Raw genomic sequence first — 27,648 nt, forward strand, 5'->3', positions numbered from 1 at the left:
CTGTGTAAAATGCAGTAGTGTGGTCTGAAGTGACAGGAATAATGTTAGTGCAGGTTAGCAGAGAATTTATTGCATCAGTTACAGGAGGTCACTTCCTGTCCTGAGATTCTCCCAGAGCAGGGCAGGACAGACTGCGTTGGTAGGTGGAACTTCCACATTTCTTCCTTTGTCAGTTTGAATGAGACACTTTGCTCTGCGTTAGACAAAGCTATCTAGTTCAATCTCTTTGTCTAGCTTAACATGACATCTCATGTTGATGTGCTTATCTTGACAAACGTGGTTGCTTGTACACGCTGCGGGAATTGTCATTTCTTAAAAATACATGCGGCGCTATGTTTAGCAGTGCCGCGTTATTTTGGGAGCAGCTCTGCAGCAGGAAGTACAGAATTGCTGGATCTTCCCCAGCGCTACCAGGCTGCAGCCGGGCTGGCCCACAACTGTCTGCACCAAGTCATCAAGTCTGCTAGCTTTGCTCCTTGCAGAGAGTAACAAACGTCTCTGAATATTTTGCAAAATAGAAGAGAAGTGGTTTGTCAAATGAAACACAACTGTAACTGCCTTCAAATAATGTCTTGTACTCGTTCTCAGGAGCTCAGCAGCATGTGAACTGTGGTGATACATGCCTCTTGACAGAGTCTTGCTCCTCCACTTGGTTTCATTCCCAGTGAAGTCAGTAGGGGTTTTGCCAAGGATTTCATCTGATGCCGAGTTTGGCTTGAAGTGTTAAAGTTTAAATCAGCTAACAAGCCTGCCCGTACCAGCTGTAATTGTTGTGATGGGTGAGAACTGTACAACAGGAGATGACAGCAAAAAAATATAGCAGTAGCACACAAAAAGAAACCAAAACATTTCAGAGCTTTAAATATCACCATTAGCAGCTTCAACAGCAGCAAGGCTGACTTCTAAATATAGATCTGACAGTTTTGCACAGGAATAAATGTTTGGTAAATAATATCTGAAATTCACATTCATGGATTTTGGCTGCAATCAAGTAAACAATTATTTACAATTGTCCTGTCAATAACTATAAATCAGGAATAAGTGGTGTATATCAATAAAACTTGTAACTACACACAAATGTAAGTCTTCTACAAGTTGTTTTTTTTTTTTCTCAAGAAGAACTACATTTGTTGTGAGCACCCACATCCTCAAGGTAGGGATGTGGTCTTATCGCGCTGCATATGACATCAGTAGGAACATTATGGAGAAATTAAGTCCTGTTTTGATGTCTGTGCCTCAAAACATGTCATAATTTTGTTGTGTTTCAGGAAAAAATTAAAAAGCCTGAAAAATATGTTGTCTTTCCATCCAGGATAAAGAACCGCTTATGCAGTTTTTTTCCCAGGGTTGGCTAAGTGGCCATGATCTCAATAAATGAAAACTCCATAGAGCAACAAAAAATAAAAGTCTAGAAGTGGGCGACAATTCTGCATCAGTGACTGTGGTTTTTGAATAGAGATATTTGCCAGGAGTAACTCTTCTGCACTATCATGCTCACGTCCTTTGGGCTCCACATCTCCCAGCCTGGCTGCCTTGTACCCTCAGACTGTCCCAGAGCTAGCCGCTGCCTGACTTGTGGTAAATCATCTCCTCTAAATCTGCCTCAGGGCACACTATCTTCTTCCTTAAGAGCAATGTGTCTCCAACCCAAGAATGTACCTCCCTTGCCTAAGTCTCCCTAACCTTTTTCACCCCAGTGTAGATTGACTCAATAAAGCCGACGAGTGTTACCAATGATCTGTTTTAGTGGACAGAAAAAAACTGAGGCAGTGATACCTCTTTATACAGCCTGACACAATGCTCCATCCTTCTGAGTTGATCCCATCTCGTGCCAAGACCTGTATCAGTTATCTATCCCATCCCAAGCTCTGCATGAGTTTATTCTACCTCACTCTTCTGCAGTAATTCGGATCCTCCCTTTGTCTCCCCCATTCTCTGATGAGAAAAAAGCCTTTCTCCCACTTGGGAGAATTCTCGGGGATCTTGGAAAAGGAGTAGTGTTACAGCTTTAGAAAATAGTTATGAGACCGACTTGATCTGTTTGAAGCAAGACAGAATATATCGCTAAAAAAATCTCACCAAAAGTTATGAGTTTAACACAAAAAAAATGTTGAAAAAATTGTTGGCATAGTTTTTGAATGCTTATCATGCAGTTATGATTACCTCACTTAACTACTGCACCTCTTAATTCCTGTCTGATTAAGTGGCTGCCAAAATGTTCCTCTTCCAATTTTGTTTAACTCTATTCTACTAATAACTGCTTGTGTTGTACTGCATTGAGAAATTTTATACAAATGCACTTCTACTCTTTTGTGTACCTCATAGTTAAGGTTTTCCCCTAAATCATGGGTATCCAACTTTTTGGCTTGCCTGGGCCACGCTGAGTGAAGAGGAATTGTCTAGAGGCCATATCTATGAGGGTTGCTCTGAAAGTAATGCCTCCTAATTATTTCCATGGAAATGACAACAGATACGAAGAGCACAATAACACCATTTGATAGAGCAAATTCTCAGCTACAAAATACTCTTTTTCAACATAGTCACCACCCTTATTTGTGCATTCTCACCAGCAATGAATATGAGCCTGCATGCTGCACACCTAACTATCTGTGCCAGTAGAGGTGACCCACTGTTGCTGTTGTCACTGCTGAAACACACCACCTCCCGCCTCATGATGCTCACATCCACTGCTTGGTTTCCAACAATGTTCAGCAAGCATCGATGAATGTCAGTGAGTACAATTTTTTTCCACATGGAGGAATTCAGTTTCATACCTTTGTTTCAACCACACTTACATGTCAGACTTCCCCTCTGCTGCCAACTGTCACACGGCAACAAAATGTAATAGAATATTGGTGGGAAGGTTCAACCTCTACTGTCATACCATCGACATCCTCCTGTGACATTGTGAGTCAACATCATAAAATAGGAGGCATTACTTTTGGAGCAGCCCTCATTGAATATATTATATTGTTAAAATATATAAAGTAACAAAATTTTTAATGTTTTTTATTAAACTGTGTAAAAAAGAGCAACAAAACCATAAAATTAGTGGGATATGTGACTGTTCTTGTGAAACTAACACACCAGTATGGTTTGATGGCAGTGGTTGCAGTTCTTAGTGAGCTGTCAAGGTGTTCAGTAGAGATTTTTGATGAAACTTTACTCTTCCAGTACTTCATCCTTGAAAATAATGGTTCACAAATGTGTGTACTGCCAAAAAGCAATGACACGAATAAGGCATGACTACGAAGTAAGGGATATTTCTCTCTGGTAAGAGAGGGCTTATAAAAAGCGACATAATCAAATTTTTGATTGCAGCTCATTATGGTCCATCTGAAAATTCACAGGTAATGTATTTATGTTGACTGAAAATGGGGTTGCAAATAAACAAAAAAAGTATAATTTTTTTTTTTGCAACCTCAAAACCTATTCTCAAATTCCTTTATCAGAGTGGAAAGCACAGCTGTATGTTTTTCACTATTCACAGGTCTGTGTTTAGCAAGTGTATCAAAATGCATAAACTTATTTGCCATAAATTGAGCTGGAACTGCACTGTACCCTCCCCTTGCTGTAGTTCCAGCCCAGACAGCATTAGTACACCACCAGTGTTCCATTGGTTGGTTGACAGTTGTGTGCCCAGGGCCAGGCTGGGCTGCTCTACAGGGCAGAGCCTCTGCCATGATAGGACAGAGCAGGGGGCGGCCGTCTTGTGAGCTGTGCTGGGCCACTTGCGGACTGTGGGCCACGGGTTGGGCATGCCTGCTCTAAATTATCCAGAATATTCCAGAGGGGAGATTTACACATGCACTTGATATTTACACTGTGGTAAAAATAATGCTTTATAGCTTGTGGAATAGATGGAGAATACCACTAGTTGCTTTCTTTCAAGGTCTACATACAGGGAAGACATACTTAATGCAGCCATTGACTAAAAATAATGAAATTTATGTGGTATTGACAATAAAGTCAAAACTAAACCAGATGAAAACAAACCGGAAGAGCAAGGCATATGCACTAAATCATTTTTCACCTCTTTAAGAAGTAACATTAGTATCCCTACTCAGGTCTCCTAAAAGGTTGCCTTAATTCCTGATATTTGTGGTCTAACAAGTCAGCATTTGAAGTGATGTTAAGATACACTATTTATTCTTTCTATGTTAGAATCACAGCTGGGTTTGCATTGCAAGGAAACTTAAAGCCCACCCAGTTTCAATTTCCCTGCTGTGGCCAGGGCTGCCATTCACCACATCAGGCTGCCTAGGGCCCCAGCCAACCTGGCCTTGAACACCAGAGATCCACAGCTTCACTGGGCAGCTATATCTCACTTCCCTCTGAGTAAACAATTTCTTTGAGTTCTGATGCAATCGTTCCCTGTGAAAAGGATTTTATTCTTTTTGGTAGAAAAGCACGTGAGTGCAGTGTAGTGGAATGATGGGAACTGCTTTAACTGCTAAGGGCCATCAGCTGAGCCAGGCCTGCTGCTGGGCATGCCCAGGCTGGTGGCCTCGTTTATGACGCCTTTAAGAGTGAGTAGCACCTTAGAGAGGATTTGATCAGTTTAGGATATTTTTCCATTGGAGTTTGCATCATCTGCAGTACCAGTTGCTGTAAGTAAATGTTATGTGTTTGGAAAAGCTTCTGGTAGTAAAAGCAGAAAGAATTTATCCTTACAGAAAGCTTGAGTTTCTTGTTGAAAGGAGCTAGTACTGATGCTGTAGCAAGTATATGATAGTGTTGGTACTGTGATTTTTTTTTTTAAATGTTTCTTACAAAATTGAGTGGTTTTCTTGTGAGCCTTAAGTAGTGGTATTACTTCACTTACAAAGGAAGTTATAAAGGATTTTATTGTGATCCTGAGGGACAGTTTCATCATAATTTTGGAAACTTGCTTAAAAGAGAGCTTACATTCTATGTGTAAAAATATTAAGGAGAGCTGCTTATGCAAGCGTGGGGTTCATTAAATCAATTCCTATGATGTCTAATGGCAAATAAGCCATTGCAGTACATCCTTTCTGGGTGTGATGTTTTTGATAGGAGCCTCAATTTGTTGAGGGGAGTGAATTGTTTTAGAGGCTTCTAAGTGGGTGAAACTGATGCAATAGTTAATAGCATTGATCTGAATTTATAAAATAAGGCAGACATTCCTTTGTACTGAATGTACTTCTTCCTGTGTGGATAAGGAAATGAGCACCATCTTCTTAAAAAGAAATAGCTTTTTCTTCTTCCTAGTCTTTCTTGTCACATTTGCTACAGAAGGATTTCTTTCTCTAATTTGAAGTTGCTGTACAACTGGACAGCAACAACTTCATCCTTTTAATTAGCACATTTTAACTCCATAATTGTTCTTCTCCCTGATACTCTGTGAACCAGAACTTGTATGTAGACTTCCTGTACTTGATAGGTTTTAATTCATAAGTTTCTAATTTTAGATGTTTCTATTTTCAACTGAAGGGGTAGAAACTTTTCCCTCAAATTACACATGGTGTTTAAATTCTGTTCTATAGTTCTAGTGCTGGTATTTTGAGCGATTCAGGTGTTTTCATTGATGTTTACTCCTCTATGTAGTTCCTCCTAGTACTTAACTTGGCTCTTTAGTAGTAAAAGCTTAGTTATTTATTTATTTTTAATATTTGCTAAAGTGATGTTTTTCTTCTCTGGTTCCTGCTGAGAAAAGAGAGAAGTCTTCACTGCAAAGGGCATTGCTCTTGACTAGTCCTTATTTATTCTAGTGCATGTTTGGCTTGAAAAGTGATTAACTTCCAAATACTTTTCTGGATTCTATTTCAGATAGTGATAGGTAACTACTATTCAATTAAGTGTCTGTATCACAGAGATGGTGAATAATAAGCAAACCAATATTTATGGTTTGTATGGATTCAAGGGCTTACAATCTATGTTAAACACTCTTTAATGTGTTACTTGTTTTAAATATGTCCATTTTTAACCTTTAGGTGATAAACGAGCCTTACTTTTAGTGTCAGTGTTTCACTGCAATGCTGCTCACATTAACCAGCTTTAAAGAAAAAAAAATGAACACTACTGAATATTGAAAACTAAGTTGCAGCTGTCAGAGAGACTTCTTCATCTGAAGAGCTTCTAGTGTTCTGTATTTTGCCTTTTGCTTGATGGCCATGTGCTTAATCATTGTTGCTTCAGGATGTTTGATTAATAACTGGTATAAGCAAATATGGCAGCCATTAAATGTAAGTAGTCATGCTTCAGTGAAACAGCTTGTCAGAGGATATTTGAGTTTAGAAGACTATATAGTGCTTTCTAAACAGACAGCACTGATGTTTCTTGTCTTACCTGCAGTTTGCCTTCTCTACAGTAGAGTTTTTGAAAGTAAAAGCATTTCTACGTTAAGTTCTGTTGGGTATGTAGGCTCTGACCCCATACCATGAGAGTTTGTGGAACTTTAGCTGTTGATTTTGTTGGGAATAAAGGGAGGTTTTTTGTTTTGCACAGAATCTGTAATTCTGCTTTCAAAGTAATAAATTAAAAAAAATATATATAATCACTGTGGTTTCTGGTTTTCTGGTCTTTGTCTAACCTTGATGGAAGTAGATCTTTAAATGTACATCTATTAGCTGCATCCACATAAGGGTAAACTGATCTTCACTTTTTTCTCCTTGCTCTTCCTTCTCCCTTCTTCCAGTCTGGAGATGTGTGAAATAAGCCATAGGCTATCAAACAGAGCAGTGAGATTCTGAATGAGTTCCCATTTTTTCAACCAGAAACAAAAGAATAAAAATACAATGGTTAAGATGCTTTTTGGTATATGGAAACATTTAGAATGAGGGAAATGAAAGAAGTTGATAATTATGCTGCGATCATTTATTTCTTGATTCTGGGTAGTTCTCTCAAAAGGACCGTTCAGCCCATATAAGAATAATCCTGTGTATTGATTACTGTTACCTTACTGGGCTGAAACTGCCAGGTAGGAGCTAAACTTGGAAAGAAGATATAAGCTGCGCTAAAGAAATCATAAGAGCAGAAATGTTGAGGAAAAGTCTCTATACTGACAGTTTATATCATGATGTTTTTGAGCTATTTACCCAAAGGCAGAGATAATTCTGACTTGAGTGATGTGGGAGGGATTTGTCTTATTTACGTGTTCTGTTGTGCCTAAGGGTGGAAATTTAACAGGCATTGTAACTAATATTTTTTTACTTTTTATCTTTTGAAATAACTTGATTGAAGGAGTTAGTGGCTGGCTGCCAACATGCTCCTTTACATTTCTTTCACAATCACTGTTTTCTGCTCTCTCATGATAAGCATGAGTTCTTAGACCTTTAAGCCCATTGCTTTTGCCTACGTAGACAGCTCTGTCAGACTGGAAATGGACAAAAAAAGCTCCTAAGTGTATACAAATAACTGTGAGGATGTTGGTGTTCTTGTATTTTGTTTTTTTTCTTCCCCAAAACTGTGCATAAAGAATACTTAGACTTTAGGTTTCCAAATACTGTCAGGATCTTTTAAATTCAGGAAGTTGAAAGATAAAAGCTTTTTTATTTTTTTAATAGTTTCATGTTTAAATCCCAGATTTGGATGTTGCTTAGACAGCTTGCAGCTGAAGAATGTGTTTGAAAGACTCCTGCAGCTTTATGCAAGCTAATTTTTTTTTCCTTTGCACAAAGTAATAGTGCTGCATGGAACTGAACCAGAAGTGTCTATCTCTAAAGAAAAGAAAAAGTAGTGAAATTGGTGCAGTAGTTTTCAGTGTGTTCCCCTTGCATACATCTAAGGTTTGACTAAACTGAGGTTGTTAAGTTTGTTGTTCTGTTTTGTTTTAGAGAGTTTTGTTCGTATGATACCAGATCTATGCAGGGGGTTAGATGTCCTTCTGACGTTTGGCTAATTGGTAGTACCAACCCTCAGTAATTTTTGTGGTTGAAATAGTTTTCCAAATGGATTTAAGCCTCTGAATAGTGAAATAGTTGTGTTTTTGTCAAACATTAGCTTGACAAGCTGTTTCCTAACTTTAAGTAATGCAACTCTTGTAATCTCATTAATCCTTGACATGCTAAGATGTCTTTACTGTTAAATTGTTTCCTATTGTCTTACCTAAATCTTCCATATCACAACTCATTTTGTTACTTCTCGCTATATCTTCTGTTAGCAAGGTTTAGATTTTTGAGGGTGCTGCTGAATCCTACCCAAATGTTGGATAAATAATGATCCATTTATTAATGAATGGTTAATTAATCTCCCTTTTCTAGCCTTTTTTTTTGTGGAGGTTGTGCAGATAACCATTTTAGTACTCTCTCACTCATCGATCTGAGGAGGTCTGAGGCCTTGCTGGTTTTGGGCAGAGCATTGGTTATCTACTGGTTATCCCCTTGTGGCTGTTACCCTTTTAGTTACACCTATATTGTTGGCTCCTGCCTTGGGTCTACAACAAGCCCTGAGACCTTTAGGTGGGAGAGCTAGCCATTGTTTGTGTTATGTAATGATCCATACCCAGTTGTACTTTTGCTGTTGTGTGCCTGATGAATAACATCCTTGTATTATCAGCCTTCCTCTAGTTCAAGACCATTATGAATTCAAAGGCCAGCCTCCTGTGCGTTAATGTTCCAGCTGGTTGAACGTGTCCCACTGATGTAAGAATATTCTCACTTTGACCATCTGCGTTGGTACTGAAAATGATCACTGTGCCGAGGGCAGCCCCCTGGAAGGCTTCTCATTATAATTCTTCAAATTTTTGTCTTACTTATTCTGTGGGTAGAGTTTTGCAAATGCTTTGTACTAGTTATTTGCATTTGACCGTTCTTTCCTAGTTTGCTAGTATGAATATCTAGTGAAATGGTATCAAAAGGCTTTCTGAAATCACAACTAGTGGCATCTGCGTATTTCTTTTATGCTGGGAGTTTTCTTGTCTGATATAGAAGGAGGTTGGGTTGATTGGGCATAATTAGTTTTTCATAACTCTGTCTGTTGTTTTGTTGCTTCTTGATTTGTGGAAACAAAAGCGTTATTATGTGTGGGGAAGGATCTACAAGATTTTCTCCATATGACATAATAGTGTTTTTCCAACAAACACAGGTTTGTTTCATCTTCTGTCATCTTTCTGTATTGTTAGTAATAGCTCTTGATCACTGTTACAGCAAGACAGCTCGCTTTCTTGACGTGCAGCAGCCCATCTCCTTGACTGCGCTCCATCATTCCCTGCCCCCTACTCCATGCCACTGGTCTAGTTGTGACCATAAATCTATCGAACCTGTAGGTGAACTCCTCTGTTTGTGTTTATGAGTATGAGGTCCATAGGGCACAGACACCTATGTCTACTTTGTGTTTCAGTCACCGCTGCTAGTTTACTTCTGGAAGTAGGAGCTAAGACTAATTCTGTGTTGTGCTGATGTAGTACTTGATCTAGCAGCCTGTGGTGGGGGAGGTTGGAACTTGATGGTCCTTGGGGTCCCTTCCAACCCAAGCCATTCTATGATTCTGTGGTGCTTAAGGAGTATAGGTCCATCAATAGTACATGAATGTGCATTTGCAGAAGTGAGGTCTGCAAAGGGTAAGCCTTGAGACACTTGCATAAATCACTTCCTGGGGAGTGCTTTGTGTGCCTTGAATGTGGCCAGATGCATATTAATACTGTATGGCATCCATCCTATAGTTCAGGACACAGCTGAAGAAAACAGTAATGTGCCTGGGTCACAGATGAATCAGGATTAAATTTCTCAACTCTCAGACATATTTCTATTATGTGTTAGTCTGACTCAAGTGTAAACTATATGAAACTCCTTCTCTACTGGACACGTCATGTGAAAATAAAAGTCTGTTCTGTGTATCCCTGCAGGCACACTGACCTACCTCAGGGTCACAGGGGGTAGGACTAATGCTTCTATTAAGTCAGTCCTTTGCAAGGATTTCGTTCTCTCCGAATGACATGGTGGATTGGCTTCTTCCAAGAAACTACTTCTCTTTGCAGTTTTTCTTGCATCCAGGCCTCACAGTTGATTATTTTGCTCTATTTTATGTTATATGTTGGTGACAAAGACTCCAGGGTGGCCTGCTGTACAGGAATGAGCAAGTGAATGACTGATGCAAGAATAGAATTATAGGGCATTCCACAACTTTTATTCTGCATAGCAAAAATTTTCTTTCTTCGTCTCTCTTAGTTGTGCATCGTGCTGCTATTTTGCTAGAAGTTCAGCATTCATGCTTCTAATCCCTGAGACTACCATCCTTTTCTAAATGTACCTAACTTGCCCTTTATGTGAATGAATCACGGTGGAGTTTTTGTAAACCTCTTGTGCTTTCAACAGAGGTTCAGAAATGAAACCTCAGATAACATTCCTTCTGAAGAATTGTTCTTTTTCTTCTATTAAGTGTGCATAATGGCCATGTGTTTTGAACGTTTGCATACTGTAATGCTGCCAAGGGCAGAAATGAGCACTAGATTATATTACATCTGAAGCATTTGGCCTAACAAAAATCGTTCCATGACCATAAAACAAGTTCTCAGTTGTATGTGTTGCATGTAGCTTTTGTAATATAGCTGGGGAGTGATGTCCTGATGAAAGGAAGCAGGTTCTTGAAATGCCTTAGAGTTTAAATACACAGGTAAGAGAAAACCAGAGCTAAGTGATGCTTGCATTTCTCTAAGCCTTAGCAATGGAAGGAAGAGATCGGGAAAAGTATCTGTAATCCTATGACTGTTTCTTCTGTAGTGCTGTGCTTCTTATCACCTACTTGCATAATTGTCAGATTTTCCTGTTAATGCACTGGGAATCCATTTAGTGTCTTTAAGTGTTGTTTGCATTATCGTTATAATGGACTGAATGTATTTTGATTCACAAGTGCTGATCTTAATGCTAAGGGGGCAGGCTGTATCATCTTAGAGATGTCACCCAATTACTCAAGCACACATTTGTCTACACATAACTGTGTGAAGTTAAGCACTTTGAACATTTTATTTCTAAATAGCTGGAAATGTTAAATAACAGTGATGTAACCCACTTTCAACATGCTGTTCTGAAAGCAAATAGTTCAATATGTTGCTTTTAAGGTAGCAAATTTTGCATGGTTACTCCTGGTCTGGAGATTTGGAAAGTAATTAAGGGGAAACTATATACCAGTGGAAATGCATTTTTAGTTTAAAGAGTAGTTCTTCAGCCATGACTGTGGTAATCATAAGTATGATGTTGTAGCCCTGCCCTGAAGAAATTTCTGTAAAGAAGTTGGAAAAAAGTATGCTTTCTACTTTCTTCTGTTCAGGTTTTCTCCCTGGAGGTTCTGCAGGACGGATCTGCAAATTGTCTCTTCCTGATTTTGCACTGTCTGGTAGAAGTCGTCTTAATTTAGGAGAAGCAAACTAGAATGAAAAACAAAGGTTGTCTACATTAAAACAGACTTTGACCAGTGGAAGCAGGCAATGACATCAGTTTGTAGCCCTATCTAAATAAAAGAAATGAATTTCTTCCTCATAGAAAACCTCATTAAGGTCCTCAACTTTTTTCCTCCTTTTTTTTTAAACAGGAGCTATCTTCTACTTTCCATCCCATGCTTATTAACGATTTATTACTTATTTTTTAATGGTGATGACTTTTAGTTTAATAAGCTACGGTATAAAATCAAAAAGAACAAAACAGTGCCCTTCTGTTAAGTCTCCAACATGGAAACATATTCATGGGTAGAGATTAATTGGACCCATGTAGTAGATCCCTTTCAAGAAATATCCCAGATGAACTAGCATTATGAGAGCAGTCATCTCTTCTATGTCTTTGCCTTGTGAGCTGAAACAAGAAAGCTCTTCCAGTCTCTTCTTGTAAACTGGGCTGCCCAAATCCATGAATGTTCTGATACCTCTTTTCTGCAGCCATGTAAGTTTCTCTTCATCTTTTTTTAAGATGCATGCTTTCATGGTCCTAGAAACATTAAAGTTATTACCCCTAAAAAGATATTTCCTGCATGTGTTATTTAATTTCTGATTTCCCTTCACAGAGAACTAATACTTCTAGAAGATAATATTCTGTTTATTACCAAATGAAGGCAGCAGTAGTATATGTGCCTTTATATGTTGTTTTTTTTAAATAGGATATAGAGTGGCATTCTTGATTTTTTTTTTAATTTTTTTAATTATATCTGATCCTCAACATTTTTTACTTCAGAGTACTCTGAAATTAACTACTGTTCTCAATGCAGCCAACACTCTGTTTAACAGAGTAAATGTTTTTCAAGTCAATTTTGCGGGACTTCGATTCCTGGCAACAAAACAATTTTGAACACCAGTGCAGAAATTTATGAATTTCAATTATAGCTTGCACTGTATCATAATTCCAGTTTTATGCCCCGTGCAGTTCAGTGTTTTGGATTTCTAATGGGTATAGAGCAGTAATCATAAAAGTGATTCAAAATGCACCCAGTAATTACAGAGATTTGCTGTTGCTTTTGCATTAAAAATGATGATGATTTACAATCAACAAAATTGCAGTCTGTGGTTTTAGTTAAGATACTCATGCTATTACACTGCTTATTAGTTATGGTCAGTGATTTAAAGCTCAAGAGCTACATGTTACAAGACAGTACAATTATTTATTCTTTAATAGAAGATAACAATAAATTTAAAACAGACATGATATTAATACAAATCTTGCACATTAAAGAATACATATGTAAGCCTTTGTATCTTTTGCTGCTGGAAATTAATTAAAACTAAGATGAAGTAGTTGGTTTCCAACAGCTGAAGTCATGTGTGTATATATATTTTTTCCCCTTATAGTTTCTATTACAGTCCATTAACTTTAAGAGATGCTGCCAGACTTTTTTCTACCTAGCAAATAATGTAAACAAGTCCTTTTCTTCACCTCTACTCATACCACATAATACCAAATGCATATTTAAGATGTATATGCATTATTGAAAAGGTAGGTAATGTAGTGAAATCGTAAGCCTTTTAAAATTCTGTATAGAGAGAAGGCGTATCTTACCTGCAAATTATTTTTTACATACCTTCATAGTAAGGTAAGGATATGGTGGGTTCTTGTTCACATTCTTCTTTTGTCTGTTTTCTTCCTTTCATGAATGTTTCTTCTTTTCTGATTTTTTTTTGGTGCATTAAAAGTAAAGGACAGCAGATTACTGCCTTTAGGATGCATTGCTTATGAATTAGGTTTTATGTTTTGGACTTGAGAGTTAAAGCTAGTTTAACAAAAACATGTTTCTTTAAAACATTCAAAAATATTAGCATAAACAGCACTTCCCCCTTCTTGTTAAACTTGGATTTTAACTGAGATAAGACTGCTCAGGTACATTAACAGTCAAGTCACGATGTAAAACACACTGGCATAGTTAATGATTGTATAGCTGTTGGTTGGAAATGCTAATTGAAAAATTTGAGTCTAGGGAAGTTCCCCAGCTGTTGAATGAGAGTGTTTTTTTCTACAAGTTCTCATGGAAAGAGTGACTTTATTTTTGACCAGTCCTGTCACTAAATTTATAGTAGTTTATTTTAGCTTGTGCTGTACTGTTGGATAGGTGGCTAAAGTTTTAACCGTTATCTTGCATATTTATTCAAGTCAGTGGGGATGAACCTTTTTTCAGTGGTGTGCAGCAATAGAACAAGAGGCAACGGGCAGAAAGTGGAACACAGGGTTCCCTACTAATGCAAGGAAGAACTTATTTACTGTCAGAGTGACAGAGCTCTGGAAGACGCTGCTTAGAGGGGTCGTGGAGTCTCCTTCTTTGGAGATATTGAAGACCTGTCTGGACACCTACTTGTGCGACTTGCTGTAAGGAACTGCTTTAGCAGGGAGTTGGACGTGACGATCCCCAGAAGTCCCTTCCAACCCCTGCAATTCTGTGATTAACAGTTGTATTCTCCTTACAGTTTGCGAAAGAAGCCCAAACTGCTGACCTTTGAAAATATTACTTGTTAAAAACTCTTGTTCTGCAGCAGAGAGCACCTCTGTACTGCCTGCTGAAGAGTAGGAACCCTGAGGTTCTTATGGTGGCATACCTTATTTAGGTGGCTATGATAGGATAAGGTGGGTTGAATAGGCAAGTTTGAATAGCAACACAATTTTATCACAGTAAATGACTTGAGCATTACTAAATGCAAGGCAAGGGAGATAAAGCTCAAGTCTTTGACTGAAAGGTTTTTTTTCTTGTCTGTGGTATATGTAGTACTAGAGAATACTGGATATTTTCTTATGAGTCTCTAAAATGTTTGTTTTGGATTTTTCTGGGTTGAGTGAGCTTTTAGTGCTTGATGAAATCGCACCTAGGTTTCCAGCAGAATCTCTTCAGTCTGTAAAGCCAACCTCATCTTTCCATATCTCCTTGTCCTCTTCTTCATCTTCTTGTCGTCTTCTTCCTCTCTGGAAGACTTGAACCTCTGGCTGACATTAGGCCCCTGATTCTGAAGCTGATCTCTGGTGTATCTGTAAACCCAGGTGGGTTTCCATAGTGAAGGCAACACATCTACTTCTGAAGCCCAGTGACTGATGTCGGGGTCAGGAGGAGTTTGCCCAGGAGCTATGTGCCCTGATGCTCTCACGGCTGCTCCAATAGGTTGCATTCCTGAATAATTGAAGATACCTTTTGCCAAATCAGTTGTTAACTATTTTAACTACTGTATTTCAGCGAATGTGGTGGAAGTACAGAGCGTGAAGCAGAATTAATCCTTCATTTTACAAGCAGTTTAAACTGGTTGTCAAGAGGCTATGTTGTCTTTTTAATTTGAAAATCTGTACTACCCCCCTTTCTTGCATAAGCGCATACACGCACAAAAAGTATTCTTTGTGTGAGAAGGATTAGTTCTGATTTTTAGCCCTGTGCTATGGGAAAGTCCATGGTCATGCAAATACGAGAGGCCCAAGTCTGAAAGTGGAGCAGAAGCAGAGATGAGGGCTGGGGGAATTCAGGAGTGCTTCTCCTGTCAGGGTTTGTCTCTGCCTCCTTAAAATGCTACTCTCTGTCTTTGTATGATGTATATCTGTGTTTCATAAGCAGGAGTTCTTCAGCAAAGTATTAACTGGAAAGGGCAGTGGGTGATGGTGAGAAGTAAATGGCCATGGTAGAGTTCTCTGCACAAGCTGGCTTTTCTTCAGTTTGCTGAGCATTTGAACTTGAAGGTTTCAAATTAGCTGTGGGTTTGCAGAAATAACTTTGTTGGGCAGAGTTTATTCTCTGATTTGTATAGTGGATAGTGCTGGATGGGTTAACGCTTACTGCTCATAAATGAGTGGTTTCTCTGTTTAGACTCAGTTTTGTGTCACACAGGAAGCACAGAAAAAAATAAGACCTTAAGTTCCCACTAAGTCTGTAAAGCACGAACATCTGCTGGAATCATGAACTGAGCATTGACTGTTTGGTAACAGGGCGAAGGCAGCTGATCATGAGCGTCCTTCTCCTAATTGCTTTGTCAAATGTCACTGCGGTTCCATGCAGGGAAAGGAGATATTTCCTTAGTGACAAGGAAATAAGATAAACAGCAAGCAAAACTGAAACAGGCTTCCAGTTTACTGTTACTCTTAGGTGTATTTAATCATAACTGTCATTCGTCATGTTGAATTTTTTTTTTGGCTAAGATCTTGGTGCCTTTTTTCTACTGGAATACGTGGTCTGGGGTTTTTGTTTTAAAATCTACTGGCCTTTCACCTTTCTAGTAATTACTGGAAATGAGTATAGGTCAGAGTTTGTTTGGATGTTGTTTCTGCTGCTCCCATTTTCTCTAGCCTTATGCTCGCTCACCCAAATGTTGATGTTTTTTCTTTTTTTCTCTTGAATGACATCTTAATGAGTAGTTTTATGCAACCAGAAGAGAAGGAGGTATACTTGACTCTTGTGAACAGTTCACCATAGTGTGTAAAATGGTCAGACTTCAAATAAATGTAAGCTCCAAGTAAGAGGTTCAAGGCCTCTGACCCTTCAAGAGACAGCAGTAATCTATAGCTAACCTTCATGTTAGCGAAATCAAAGACATCTTTATATGTACTTCAGAGTTAAAAATGTATTGTATTCTACTCCAAAAGGGATTGAATATGTAAGCAAGAAATGTATTAATCACACAAACTCCATGTTGATCATTCAGCTTGTGAAGCTCAAATAAGTAATCTGTGGTCTGTAATGCAAAACAGGCCCATGACTATGTAACAGTCACAATGTATGATTTTTATGAAAGCAAAAATAAGACCTGTCAGATTAAATCTAGTTGGGTGATAGCATGCTCTGACAGGTTAGACTTGAGTGTTGACTGTAAAATCCTGTTGAGAGTTTTCCTGGGCAGCAAGGCAGGTTAGGCTTCTGCTGTCCTGGAGCTGAATTAGGTCTTTTTGTTAAGCACTACTGCTGTGTCCCCTGAGCGTTTTTGACTCTGTGGGAATATAAGACAGCAGCAGTTTCCTGTGCAAAGTAACTCACTGCAGCTGTTTGTTAACACTTGCTGTAGAAGTGGCTTTTTGCCTTCAGTTGTGCTGAATAATGTTAGCCTTTTCAGATGAAATATTCTGAAACCGGCTGCATTTACGTGTGTTTGCTGAAGCTACTTAACTAGTTTAATTAATGTAATTAGCTAAAACTTCATTGTTCTGCAAAGTTAGACTGTTAGGTGAGTCTTGGGCTCAAAATGAGCATTTGAAGTACCTGGGTTAAACTACTGTAGGCAGGGATGTGGTAACTGTTTATTAATTAATAGCAGAGGAAGACATGACATGGAATTTATTGGATGTACTGTTGGGTTAGATCTCTCACCAAGGGACATCTCTTTCTGTTGAAGACTTAGATTAAGATTGTATGAATTTTTATTTGCAAAAATGTTCTTGTGACAAAAACAAACATGAATTTGAATTAAATTATAGTGGCTGCGTATGAAATTAAAGTGCAAGTGTTTTGGACAGCTTAACATAGCTTATCAACAAAACAACTTTTGTAACTTTTTAAATGATAAATTCCATATACCTTGTTTTGTTCTTCTTAATGTGAATGATGAACACTGAGGAGCACCCACAGTGGAAGCTGTCATGTTCACTACTGTTTCAGATATGGCACACGCATTTTGCTGGTGGTGGAAGAGTACCTTTTCTCTTACGTATGAGCATCACTTCTGAGGATTTCAGAGTTCACTGTCACTGCAAGGACCCATGCCAGACAAGTAGGAGGAAGGGCGGCCATTGCCATCTGAGTGGATGCTGGCCTTAAAATGTTCAAGGGGCTTGTGGTGCTTCTGGAGGAATGTAGATGTAGTCTGCCTATGTGATTTATTTTCTGACAGTAATAAATAGGATTGAGGATTTATCTGGTTGCTCAAAAAATGAGGAGCAGGATTTGTCCCAGCTGTAGTACACAGAACTTCTATGGAGCTGCAGTAGAGTTGAATCTGGTGTGCTCTGTTTACTACTTCTAAAAGCAGTAGTAGCAAGGTGAGCAATACTCAGTGGGATAAACGTAGATTCATGCTTCAGATAGCTTAAATTTTAAGGCAGGATACTTTGCAGATTATACTGTCACAAAACAGGTTTACAAGGGGTTTGGGAAAATTGATGCATTGCATTCTTTGCTTTTGGGTTAATTCTTTAACTATTCTCTGTATAGCCACGGTCATACATTTCTGATTCTTGTTGAACTGGAATTATCTTTCCTTTGCCCTAAAATAGGCTTTGTAAGATATCAGTCCTTTTATATGATTTAAGTAATGATCTGCAGAAGTCTGAGTAAGGAGCTCACTCTTCTCCTTTCTTCTTGCAATTTTTCCTCTTACTGTGTTGTAAATAATCTGTCTATACAGTGTATAACATTTTCAGTGAGAGTACAGTACCAAAACATGCAGATGCATCGGACCAGCAACCAAAATGTTGAGGTTTATATGGGAAAGGTTTGAAAGGGAGGTAAGGAATTTTGAAAGTTACTATTTTTTACTCATAATTTTTTTAATTGAAACAGGGATATTGAGCAATAAAGACTACGTATGTGAAATGCATTGCATCAGCTGGCATGTACTTGCACAATTTCAAGTGTGAAATTAAAACTGTCTTGTGATGATAATAAATGCTAGTGTATAGTAATGCTTAGTATATTGGCTCCTACAGCAATCATGCTGTACGTTATCTTTCATGTAGTATGTAGTAAATGCTTTATTTCAGTGACCGTCCCAAAAATAATTAAAATGTGCAATTTTAGAGGCTCATTTGTAACCATATACACTTGTGACTGATCAGTCCTAGCAGACATTCAGTATTGAAACTTGCCATGAACATTTATTTTTCACTCAAAAACCTTGTCTCTTGTAAATGTTATTTTTACTGTAGGAGCTTTTGCTTCAGCAATACTACTTTTTTTCAGAGAGCCTTGTAGATAAATGATGAGTGTATACTAGAGGCCATATGGGTGGAGAAGTGGTGTTGAAAGGCAGAGTAATTTATTACAATCAGCTTGTTCCTGGAACAGGTGAGGTAAATCATTAGTTGCCAAGGACATCTCATGAGTGAGCAGAGATGCAATTCATTAACTGAGGTGGGGGGGAAAAGTAGGCCACAACTTTAATCTTTTCTCCTCTCAGACATAGGTGAGTGAGTTACAGGAGAGTGGTACTAGAATGTTGTGCTTCACAAGAAATAGAGAGGACTTTGTGGGTGTGTTTTTTTCTTCTTGATTTGTAAACTTATATTGCTTTGAGCTACTAAGTTTTATTTGTCCTTATGCACAAATGGGCTTTTCAGAGTACATTTTAGGATTGTGATTCTGTTTCTTCTTTTTATCTGATTCCAGAAACTATTTCTAATCCTAATACTTCAGAAGCCTGTGGTTTCCCTTGTGCAAATTTTTAGAGCAGCTGTTGTTAAACTTCATTGGACACTGGAGCTAGTAGGTTTTTTCTGAAAATATTTTGGTGAAACTGTTTTTGATTAAGTATATGAGGTACAATACTGCAACATTAAAAGAAGGGAATGTTTCACAACAAACCCTAAAATTTGCTAGGGTAAAAAACCATAAAAATTAAGTGCTCAATCTAGAGTACTTCATTTAAATAATCCAAATGAATTTTTGTTATTTGTTCTTATTCTTTGTGGTGGTGAGACGCTAATTTTCCAGAAAAGAATCTCCTAAGTTGCAGTTTCCTACTATGAAATAGAAAATTAGCTGGTGCTGATGTGGGACTCGCAAGCTAATGAATTTAGGAGCAGGAAGGAGGGAACACGAAGGCAATGCAGGAGAGTCTTTGAGTTCATTTTCTGCTTTTCTGGAAACGGAGAAGGAGGTGTTGCCAAGAAAAAGGAATACAAAGAGTGTTAAGACAAAAGCGTAGGTTGTTACAGACATCATATACCAAAGTACGAAATGTAGGACAAGCTTGAATATGATTGTGTTTGGGGGGAATTTGTTTCATGTTCATAGGAATTTAAAAAAGCTGTGACCTACCACATTAACTTATACTGTATCTTTGACTTGTTTGAACTCTGATATCTAAATGTCAGGTAGGAATAACTGTGGATAACTGGGATCTTCTAAAGCACATCTACATCCTCCGTGCATATTTCTACTCAAATATTTGCATACCTTTATTCAAAAGTAAAATTTGGTTTTGGCAATAAATGGTAATTTGTCTCTCTGCTGACAACATAAAACCCTTTCGACTGTGATCTGTTAAAAATGATTTCATAACCTCTTCTATGATGAATGATAGCCACTTTTGTCCCACTCGTCTTTCTTCATTGGCATTCTCCAAACCAGGTCTTTACTGTGGCTAGCGCATACAATTAAACACATAAAGCTCGCACACAACTGTTCTCATCATCTTTATACAATCTGAAATTAATTTGGACCGTGACTGTTGTATAGAATCTCAGCTATGATGAGCTTGAAAGTCTGCAGTTAGTCTAGTTATAGCAAAACTTCAAGATATAAAGAAAACCAAAGTTAGCAGTACACCTTCAAGCTGACCTCTTTTTGGGCTCCTCAGTTCAGAAAGGACGTTGAGGTGCTGGAGCAGGTCCAAAGAAGGGCAACAAGACTTGTGAAGGGCTTGGAGAATATGCCCTATGAGGAGCGCCTAAAGGAACTGGGGCGGTTTAGTCTGGGGAAGAGGAGGCTGAGGGGGAGACCTTATTGCTCTCTTCAAATACCTGAAAGGCGATTGCAGTGAGAGCGGGGCTGGTCTCTTCTCACTGGTGACAGGACAAGGGGAATTGGCCTCAAGTTGCACCAGGGGAGGTCTAGGTTGGATATTAGGAAAAACTTCATTACAGAAAGGGTTGTTAAGCACTGGAACAGGCTCCCCAGGGAGGTGGTTGAGTCACCATCCCTGAATGTGTTTAAAAACATTTTGGATGTGGTTCTTGGGGACATGATTTAGCGGTGGGTTGTTAGAGTAGTATGGTTAGGTTGCAGTTGGACTTGATGATCTTGAAGGACCTTTCCAACCTGAGCAATTCTGTGAGTCTATGATCTTTACATGTTGGTCCTCTTCATTTAGATTGCTTCATTAATTGTCCCATTTAACATGTGCCAATTATAATGTGATGCAGGTGGTTGCTGTTGTTGATACCTAATAAAGGAGTGTACCCCAACCCAGGAAGTGCCTCTTTCTTAGATAAGGTTTCCATTTGTCCAGATGAGGTGGTGTTTTCTCGTTGAGGCTGAGGATCTCGGGCTCTTATCCTTCCAACTCTCGTCCTCTCTACGTAGGGCAGCATAGGAAGAAGCTGACTGTTGGATATTCCTGGACATCTGTGAAATCTAGGTGGAGATGAGATCAGAGCAGTTGTATCATTTGTGCAAATTTGGCTGTTCGGTGGGTTAAGAACTGGTTGGCTGGTCGCAGCCAAAGGGTTGTGATAAATGGTTCTATGTCAGGGTGGAGGCCGGTCACGAGTGGTGTCCCCCAAGGCTCAGTCCTGGGACCGGTGCTCTTCAATGACTTTATCAATGACATAGACAATGGAATCGAGTGTACCCTCAGCAAGTTTGCAGATGACACCAAGCTGAGCGGTGCAGTCGATGCATTGGAAGGAAGGGAAGCCATCCAGAGGGACCTGGACAGACTGGACAAGTGGGCCCACGAGAACCTAATGAGGTTCAACAAGGCCAAATGCAGGGTGCTGCACTTGGGCCGGGGCAGTCCTGGGTATTTGTACAACCTGGGGGAAGAAGTCCTTGAGAGCTGTCCTGTGGAGAGGGACTTGGGAGTCCTGGTGGACGAGAAGCTGGACATGAGCCAGCAGTGTGTGCTGGTGGCCTGCAGGGCCAACTGTGTTCTGGGCTGCATTAAAAGAGGAGTGGTCAGCAGGGAGAGGGAGGTGGTGGTCCCTCTCTACTCAGCTCTCGTGAGGCCCCATCTGGAGTACTGTGTCCAGGCCTGGGGCCCCCAGCACAAGAAGAACGTGGAGCTCTTGGAACGAGTTCAGAGGAGGGCGACCAAGATGATCAGAGGGCTGGAGCACCTCTCCTATGAGGAAAGGTTGAGGGAACTGGGCTTGTTTAGCTTGGAGAAGAGAAGGCTCCAGGGAGACCTCATTTGTGGCCTTCCAATACTTGAAGGGAGCGTATAAACAGGAGGGGGATCGATTGTGAGGGTGGATAGCAGTAGGACAAGGGGGAATGGTTTTAAGCTGAGACAGGGGAGATTTAGGTTGGATATTAGGAGGAAGTTTTTCACTCAGAGGGTAGTGACGCACTGGAACAGGTTGCCCAGGGAGGCTGTGGATGCCCTGTCCCTGGAGGCATTCAAGGCCAGACTGGACGTGGCTCTGGGCAGCCTGGTCTAGTGGTTGGTGACCCTGCACTTAGCAGGGGGGTTGAGACTCGATGGTCTTTGAGGTCCTTTTCAACCCAGGCCATTCTATGATTCGAAGAGCACTGATAGTTTCACAGTTGTGCCAATTAATATGTCTGCTAAGGGCAAGTGTTCTTGGTTTTGTGGCTTTTTTCTTGCTTTCTAGCACTTCATTGTATTCTGTCTCTTCCTCTCCAGTTGTTTAATAAGGCATGTGGATGATTGAGTTAATGAAGAACTTGCATTTTCTTCCTGCTCAGCATACCAATCCAGCTCTTTGTGAGTGCTGTGTCCTGTAGGTGGTTATGATTGGCTCTGGGTTTTTTTTTCTAAGCTGCTTGGGTCTCACCAGTACTGCTCAGCCGGTGCTTTCCTGCTGTAGTGGAAGGCAGGAAATACAATCTCTTATTGGTGTCAAGAAGATGCAGTGTCCTGCTGAGGACTCTGTCATTAGTCACCCTCTGTGTCTTGAAATCAGAAGATTCTCTTCCCACTGGTAAAATGTCAGTGATTGGAATGCATGTATGGCTCTGCAAAGAGGTAACACATGAAAGAAGTCATCTCTTGATGATGAATCCAAGAAATATGTGATGACACAGATGGCAGGAGGGCTGTAACAGATAAATGTATGCGGTTAAATGCTGTACTTAAAATAAATAAATAAAATACTCTCAATAGCACACTTGGTTGAACTCTTCATTGCTGTAAGAGTGTGTGTGGGGGGGGAGGGGAACACAAAGCAACCGAGACACTTAGGAATGACAATTATATCTTCAGCCTTAGAAACAGGTACTGAGAGCATTTACTGAAGTGAATGTTGCATTTTTATCTTTTTTTTTCAAATTCTTAAGTGTTCCCATCATATTAGAGATTAAAAAGGCACTGTGTTCTTCTGCATTTAAACAATTAAACTACAATAATTGAAGTCCCAAAGCTGGAGTTAGGAAAAAACAGAAGTGCAATTGAATGTGATGTTTTCTGTGCATTTGTTTGTGTTTTGTGGATTTGTATAAATCTTTATTTTCTTGCGCTAGTGAAGTCACAGGATTTCAGAGTGAATCAGTGCATAGAACTTAAACAATCTGTGCAGACCATAATGTTGCACGTCATGTGTATTGGTTTTCCACTTGCTGCTTTCCCAGAAGCAGCAACTTCCAGAAGATAAGAAATTTCTGAAGATAGTAGAAAGAGGAGTTAGAACTGACTTAATGGAAATTTGCTGGACTTAAAGTGCTGGAGCATCATCCAAGCTTAAGTTGAGCCTACAGGACCTATGGCCTGAGGTGAAAGGCTCAAAGTCTCTGGTTTAGTGCCAGGTGTTGTGTTTCCGTTAATCGGAAGTATCTTTTTATCAGTTCAGGCAATTGTTTGGTTTTTTATGGTCTGAATAAGGAAGATGAGCTGTGAGCTGAGAAGCTGGAGGGTAGAACTGATGAATACCAGAACTGGAACTAGGCTTTTTCAGGTAGAGACTCTCTTCCAAGCCAAACTTTCTATTGATAAGGGAAACTGGGGAGCTTCACCCTAGCTATTCTTTTCTCTGTGTTTCACCAGCCTTGCGTATTCTTTTCCTCTGAGAATCTTCTTTTTCAGATGCTTCTTTGTACATGATCCAACTATCCTGAGATAGTTTGTCATGGTCTGGTCCCATGATCTTCTTTGGGTGACATGGTGCTGCTGTCATGCCAAGTGACGCGATTTTTATCTTGCTTTGCACGCACACAATCAACATGGGAATTTTCCTATTTTCTTTTCTTCACTTAGGAAGCAAGGATGGTTTGAGCTGGCTGGGAGCCACAAGCTCCTGTCAGCTTTTTCCTTTAACCCAGAAAGCACTGATATTTTGCTTCCTGCTTCCAACCTTCTTACTGACAAAGCCATTTTGCTTGCTTAACAAATGTGAAGTTTTTTGTTATTATGCATAATATTTTCAGTGATAAAGTAACTTAAGTATAAATAAAACAGTATTAGCAACAGAACTGCCTTTGTTATGTTTGTTTTAAAGTAAGCAAAGCTTCAGTATTATCTCCCCAGAGACAGGGAGATAACTGTTCTGTAAAACACAATTAAAAACTATTTTGTGTTCTGCTTTTGGCTTTTGTTTCTGATAAAGTGTTTATTTCGTGGTGGTGGAGGTGTTTTCTCTTAAACGTTGCTTGGTATAAATGGTTTAAATTTAGTGTTTCATGTGCCAACTTCTTGTGTTTTCTGGGAGCTGAGAAAGAGCCAGTTCATAGTTTCTTGGTCTTCCAGTCAGAACAGTTGTGAAAAATATATGCTAGTCTAAATAAATATTTACTTTGGCTAATCTAAGGGATTTCTTTTTTCTTCCCCTGAGAAATCTATAGGTAATCTATTCTTAAATCAATTTCTAAAAAAAAACAACCAAACAAAAGAACTTTTAAAGTGCTTCTCTTAGAAAATGAGAGCAAAAAATTCAGTAGTGTTTGTTTTTTTTAACCTGTGTTGTTTCAGTAGTGATCCCCTCAGGAGTGTGGAAATGCAATATTGCATATGATATTTTTTGTTCCTTTACATCAGTAGGTGTCTAGATCAACAAATTACATAATATATTAAGTAAACTGAAAAACAAGTACTCATTTATGTAGAGGTGATCTTAAGTAAATCTTGTGTTGTTTAGAGTAGAAATAAGGATCATTTGACAGACAGTAAAACTTTATGAATAACATGGCGAAATAAATCACTTGAAGTTGCCTGTTAGATGGATTGAAGCTCAGGAATACAACTCAGTTTTCCTGTACCACTCTTGTTTATTTCCAAAAAATAAAAATATTTCCTTTTATACATACAGTCTTTTTCCTGAAATTGTAATGAATAGCTGGCGGTTACTGAAAAACCATAGCAGGTAGCATATATGTATCCTTATAGGGCTATATATAGTGCTTGTCTGATCATGACTCTTTGCAGACACTAACTATTACAATTATCTGCAAGGTTAATATAATTATCTGCAAGGTTAATTCTTTTTATACCTTAAGTGTCATTAATATTCCTAATTACCTGCAATGTTAATACAATTTTTAAATTCAGGCAGGCAAAGCTCTCATTTTAACAGTGACAACATCAGTCTTTATGGTTTAAAAGAATAAAGGAAAAACTGGAGGGGGGTTTATTTTGTAAAGTTAAATTTATCTTTTCCTGCATTTTTTTAAGAGTAGAATGCTCAGTACTACCTTTTTGAAAAGACTGCAGGACTGGTTATTCTTGGACACCTCCACATATCAAAGGAAGTCATTCTAAAGTGGAATTGAAGTATTTCTATCCTTATGTTAAATGTCTGGTATGTATTGGGTTTATTTCAGCTAAAATGGAATATTTCCATTATATATGCCTTGTTGATCCATCACAAGATGATATTTGTTTTTCCTGTGGGTGGTGTTGTCCTGCTGATATTCGTAGTTAATTACGGTTTGAACTGTTTGCCTGTTGTTTTAGTATAAGGTGGCCTTGCCCTGTGAGGTGTTACAGCTGTTCCTCTTCCATACATTCTTTCTCAAGACCATTTGGTGCTTTCAGAGGCTGGCCATCCAGTGTGTTGATGAACATTCCCTCTTTTATGGCGTTCACAAATTTACACTTATTCCCTTGTCAGTCCCAGCTTAGCTACATTTTTGACTACTTTCAAATTCGTGTACTAACCATTCTACCATCCCCTTTGGAAATTAGATAAATATAATGTAAATATGCCAAAAATGTGAGAGCGAGCAGATTCGGTCTTAACAGTTCACCGGGACCAGGTGCCATTCACTGAAGGGTACAGAATGAACTTGACTGCGAAATACAATATTGCTGAGCTGCTGGCCAAACAGAGCACAATCCTGTTTCAAATGGCCCTGGACAGAGAGCAGGAAGATTGATTGTATGGCTCCCATCCATAGGAGACATCCTGGAATCTAAATACCAGTTAAGCTGATTTGTATCTCTGATGCAGTGGTAGAATCTATGGCAAAGGATTTTATCGGCTGTGGGAGAGGCTTGGCATCGTTTCTGTGAAGAAAAATCTGGCTCGAGGTCTGAATGTATGCATGGTGCTTGAGAGAGGGCAGGAGATCCTGGGGATGTAACATTAAGACTTCGAGAGAGACTTTGTGGTTCCATACCAAACACTGGTTAAAGTGGCCAAAGTGCCTTAGAATTACAGGCAAGGTTCACTTGTTGGTTAAGGGGCAGGAAGCAAAGAGCTGGGGGTTAACGGTCAATTTTCCTGTTAGAGAAGTCAGCACAGGTATCCCCCTGGGATTACTGCTGTGACAGGTTTCAGTCCGCGTCTTTAGTGAGTGAAGAAGAGAGAAAACAGTAAAATTTCTAATCTCTTGGATGATGCTAACTTTACGTTCAGAAGTAAAATGCTGTGGTGATGGCAGGGAACTTCAGGAGGATCTTCACAAATGGAGTAAGCGAGTAAAAAGGCAGCCGATGGTTTTAGAGAGACAATAAAAGTAATGAATTGAGGAGAAGACTAATTCAAATGAGGAATAAATGTTTCAGAACTTTGAAATGCTAATTACAACTCAGGAAAGATCCGTACTATTGATGTTAAAACCATCAGTTCAAAGAAAACAGAAATGTTGGGAATTTCTGGGGAAAGACCTGAAAATAAAGTGGAAAGCATTGTTTAGCTGCTGTATGAAACACTGTGCTTGCACCTTAAGTATGAACTGCATCAGAAATAGGATATAATGTAGTTATGCCGGGTACCAAGATGAACAGCAGAAATACTCAGGAAGTTGCCCTGGAAGGGAAGGCTATAAAAGGGCTGTGGCAGTGGCGCTCAGAAAAATGGGAGAAACTATTATGGAAGGTCTATCCCAGAGTGGATCTGATATTCACCAAGTTCAGTGATACAAAAACTACTCATTAAAAAACTGCTCTTCACTCGTAACTTCAGGTATACATTTAAGATTAATTTGATACAGCAAGATCTTGGTGATCTCTGTGAATGTTCAACTTGACGCATGCTGTGAACAGCACAGCGGTAGGGGTATGTTCATTGTGGAAGGCTAGGCGTATGTATGAGCTGTTGCAGGATCAGGTTTCTGGGTGCCACTTAATCAGTTACTTGAATGCTTAGCTTAAACTGTGACTTGTTCTTTTCACTTGAAAGGTGCTTACCTTGTGTAAACTAATGCAGGAGTTTGCTTCTGAGGCAGGTCCCCTATCAAGATGAAATAGGGCAGAGTGAAAGTTCCAAGGGTCTGGAAGGCATTTCAAAGTTATTTAGTAAAGTAAACATCAGGGTTTTATTTCTTTGTATTTCATTTATGCTTTTTTGACTACAGAAATACATACTGCAATGATCTGCTGTAAATTCTTTGCAAGTTTATTACGTGTTTGGCTTTTATCTCTCACCATTTTTATTTTTTGGTAAAAGGTGTGGAACAACACAGTACTCTCTTTGTATTGTATTAAAACATTGATATATTCTCCTATTGTATTAATTCACTGTCTGTAAATACAATTTAGGGAAGGAAAAAAAAATAGCTTACAGTTTGAGAAGATGTATGAGTGAAATCCTGTGGATTGCTTCTTCCATTCTGTGGTTGAACTTCATGATGCGGGATGGTACCAAATCAATTAATAACAGCCTAATAGTTAACATACTGGCACTGGCAGACGGTGACTTCAAGTGTGACTCTTTATTCAGTCCTTCAAAATTTCTGGTTTTGTTAAATTTACAATAACAGTATAATGAAAGAAATATAAGGGGAAAATATGCTTTCTATAGATCTGAGTATAGTTTGTGTGATCTAGAGACAAAAGGTTTTTTCAAAGTTCTTTACTGAGGGTAGAAACAAGAAAAAAGAATCTAAGAGAACTTCAGAATGTTGGATTGCTTTCAACAGTGAAATAAGTGGAAGGTGTTCCTAGATTTTAGAACTAACAGAGCAAATGCTTATCTAAACTTCTTC

At 39.0% G+C, this 27,648-nt stretch overlaps 1 protein-coding gene and 1 long non-coding RNA gene across 3 annotated transcripts in view; both read left to right on the plus strand.

The window, feature by feature from the left end:
- The window catches only part of SASH1 (SAM and SH3 domain containing 1), a 540,276-nt gene that overhangs the window by 7,496 nt on the left and 505,132 nt on the right, over positions 1 to 27,648 (plus strand). The gene's annotated exons all lie outside the window — the stretch shown is intronic.
- Positions 3,485 to 27,648, plus strand: part of LOC110395262 — an 82,891-nt gene continuing 58,727 nt past the window's right edge. Inside the window, exon 1 of the long non-coding RNA XR_002436269.1 lies at positions 3,485 to 4,610. This is a non-coding gene — a long non-coding RNA (uncharacterized LOC110395262). The remainder of the gene's footprint in view (positions 4,611 to 27,648) is intronic.

The sequence above is a fragment of the Numida meleagris genome, chromosome 3 (genome assembly GCF_002078875.1).
Source record: "Numida meleagris isolate 19003 breed g44 Domestic line chromosome 3, NumMel1.0, whole genome shotgun sequence".
Classification (NCBI taxonomy): Eukaryota; Metazoa; Chordata; class Aves; order Galliformes; family Numididae; genus Numida; species Numida meleagris.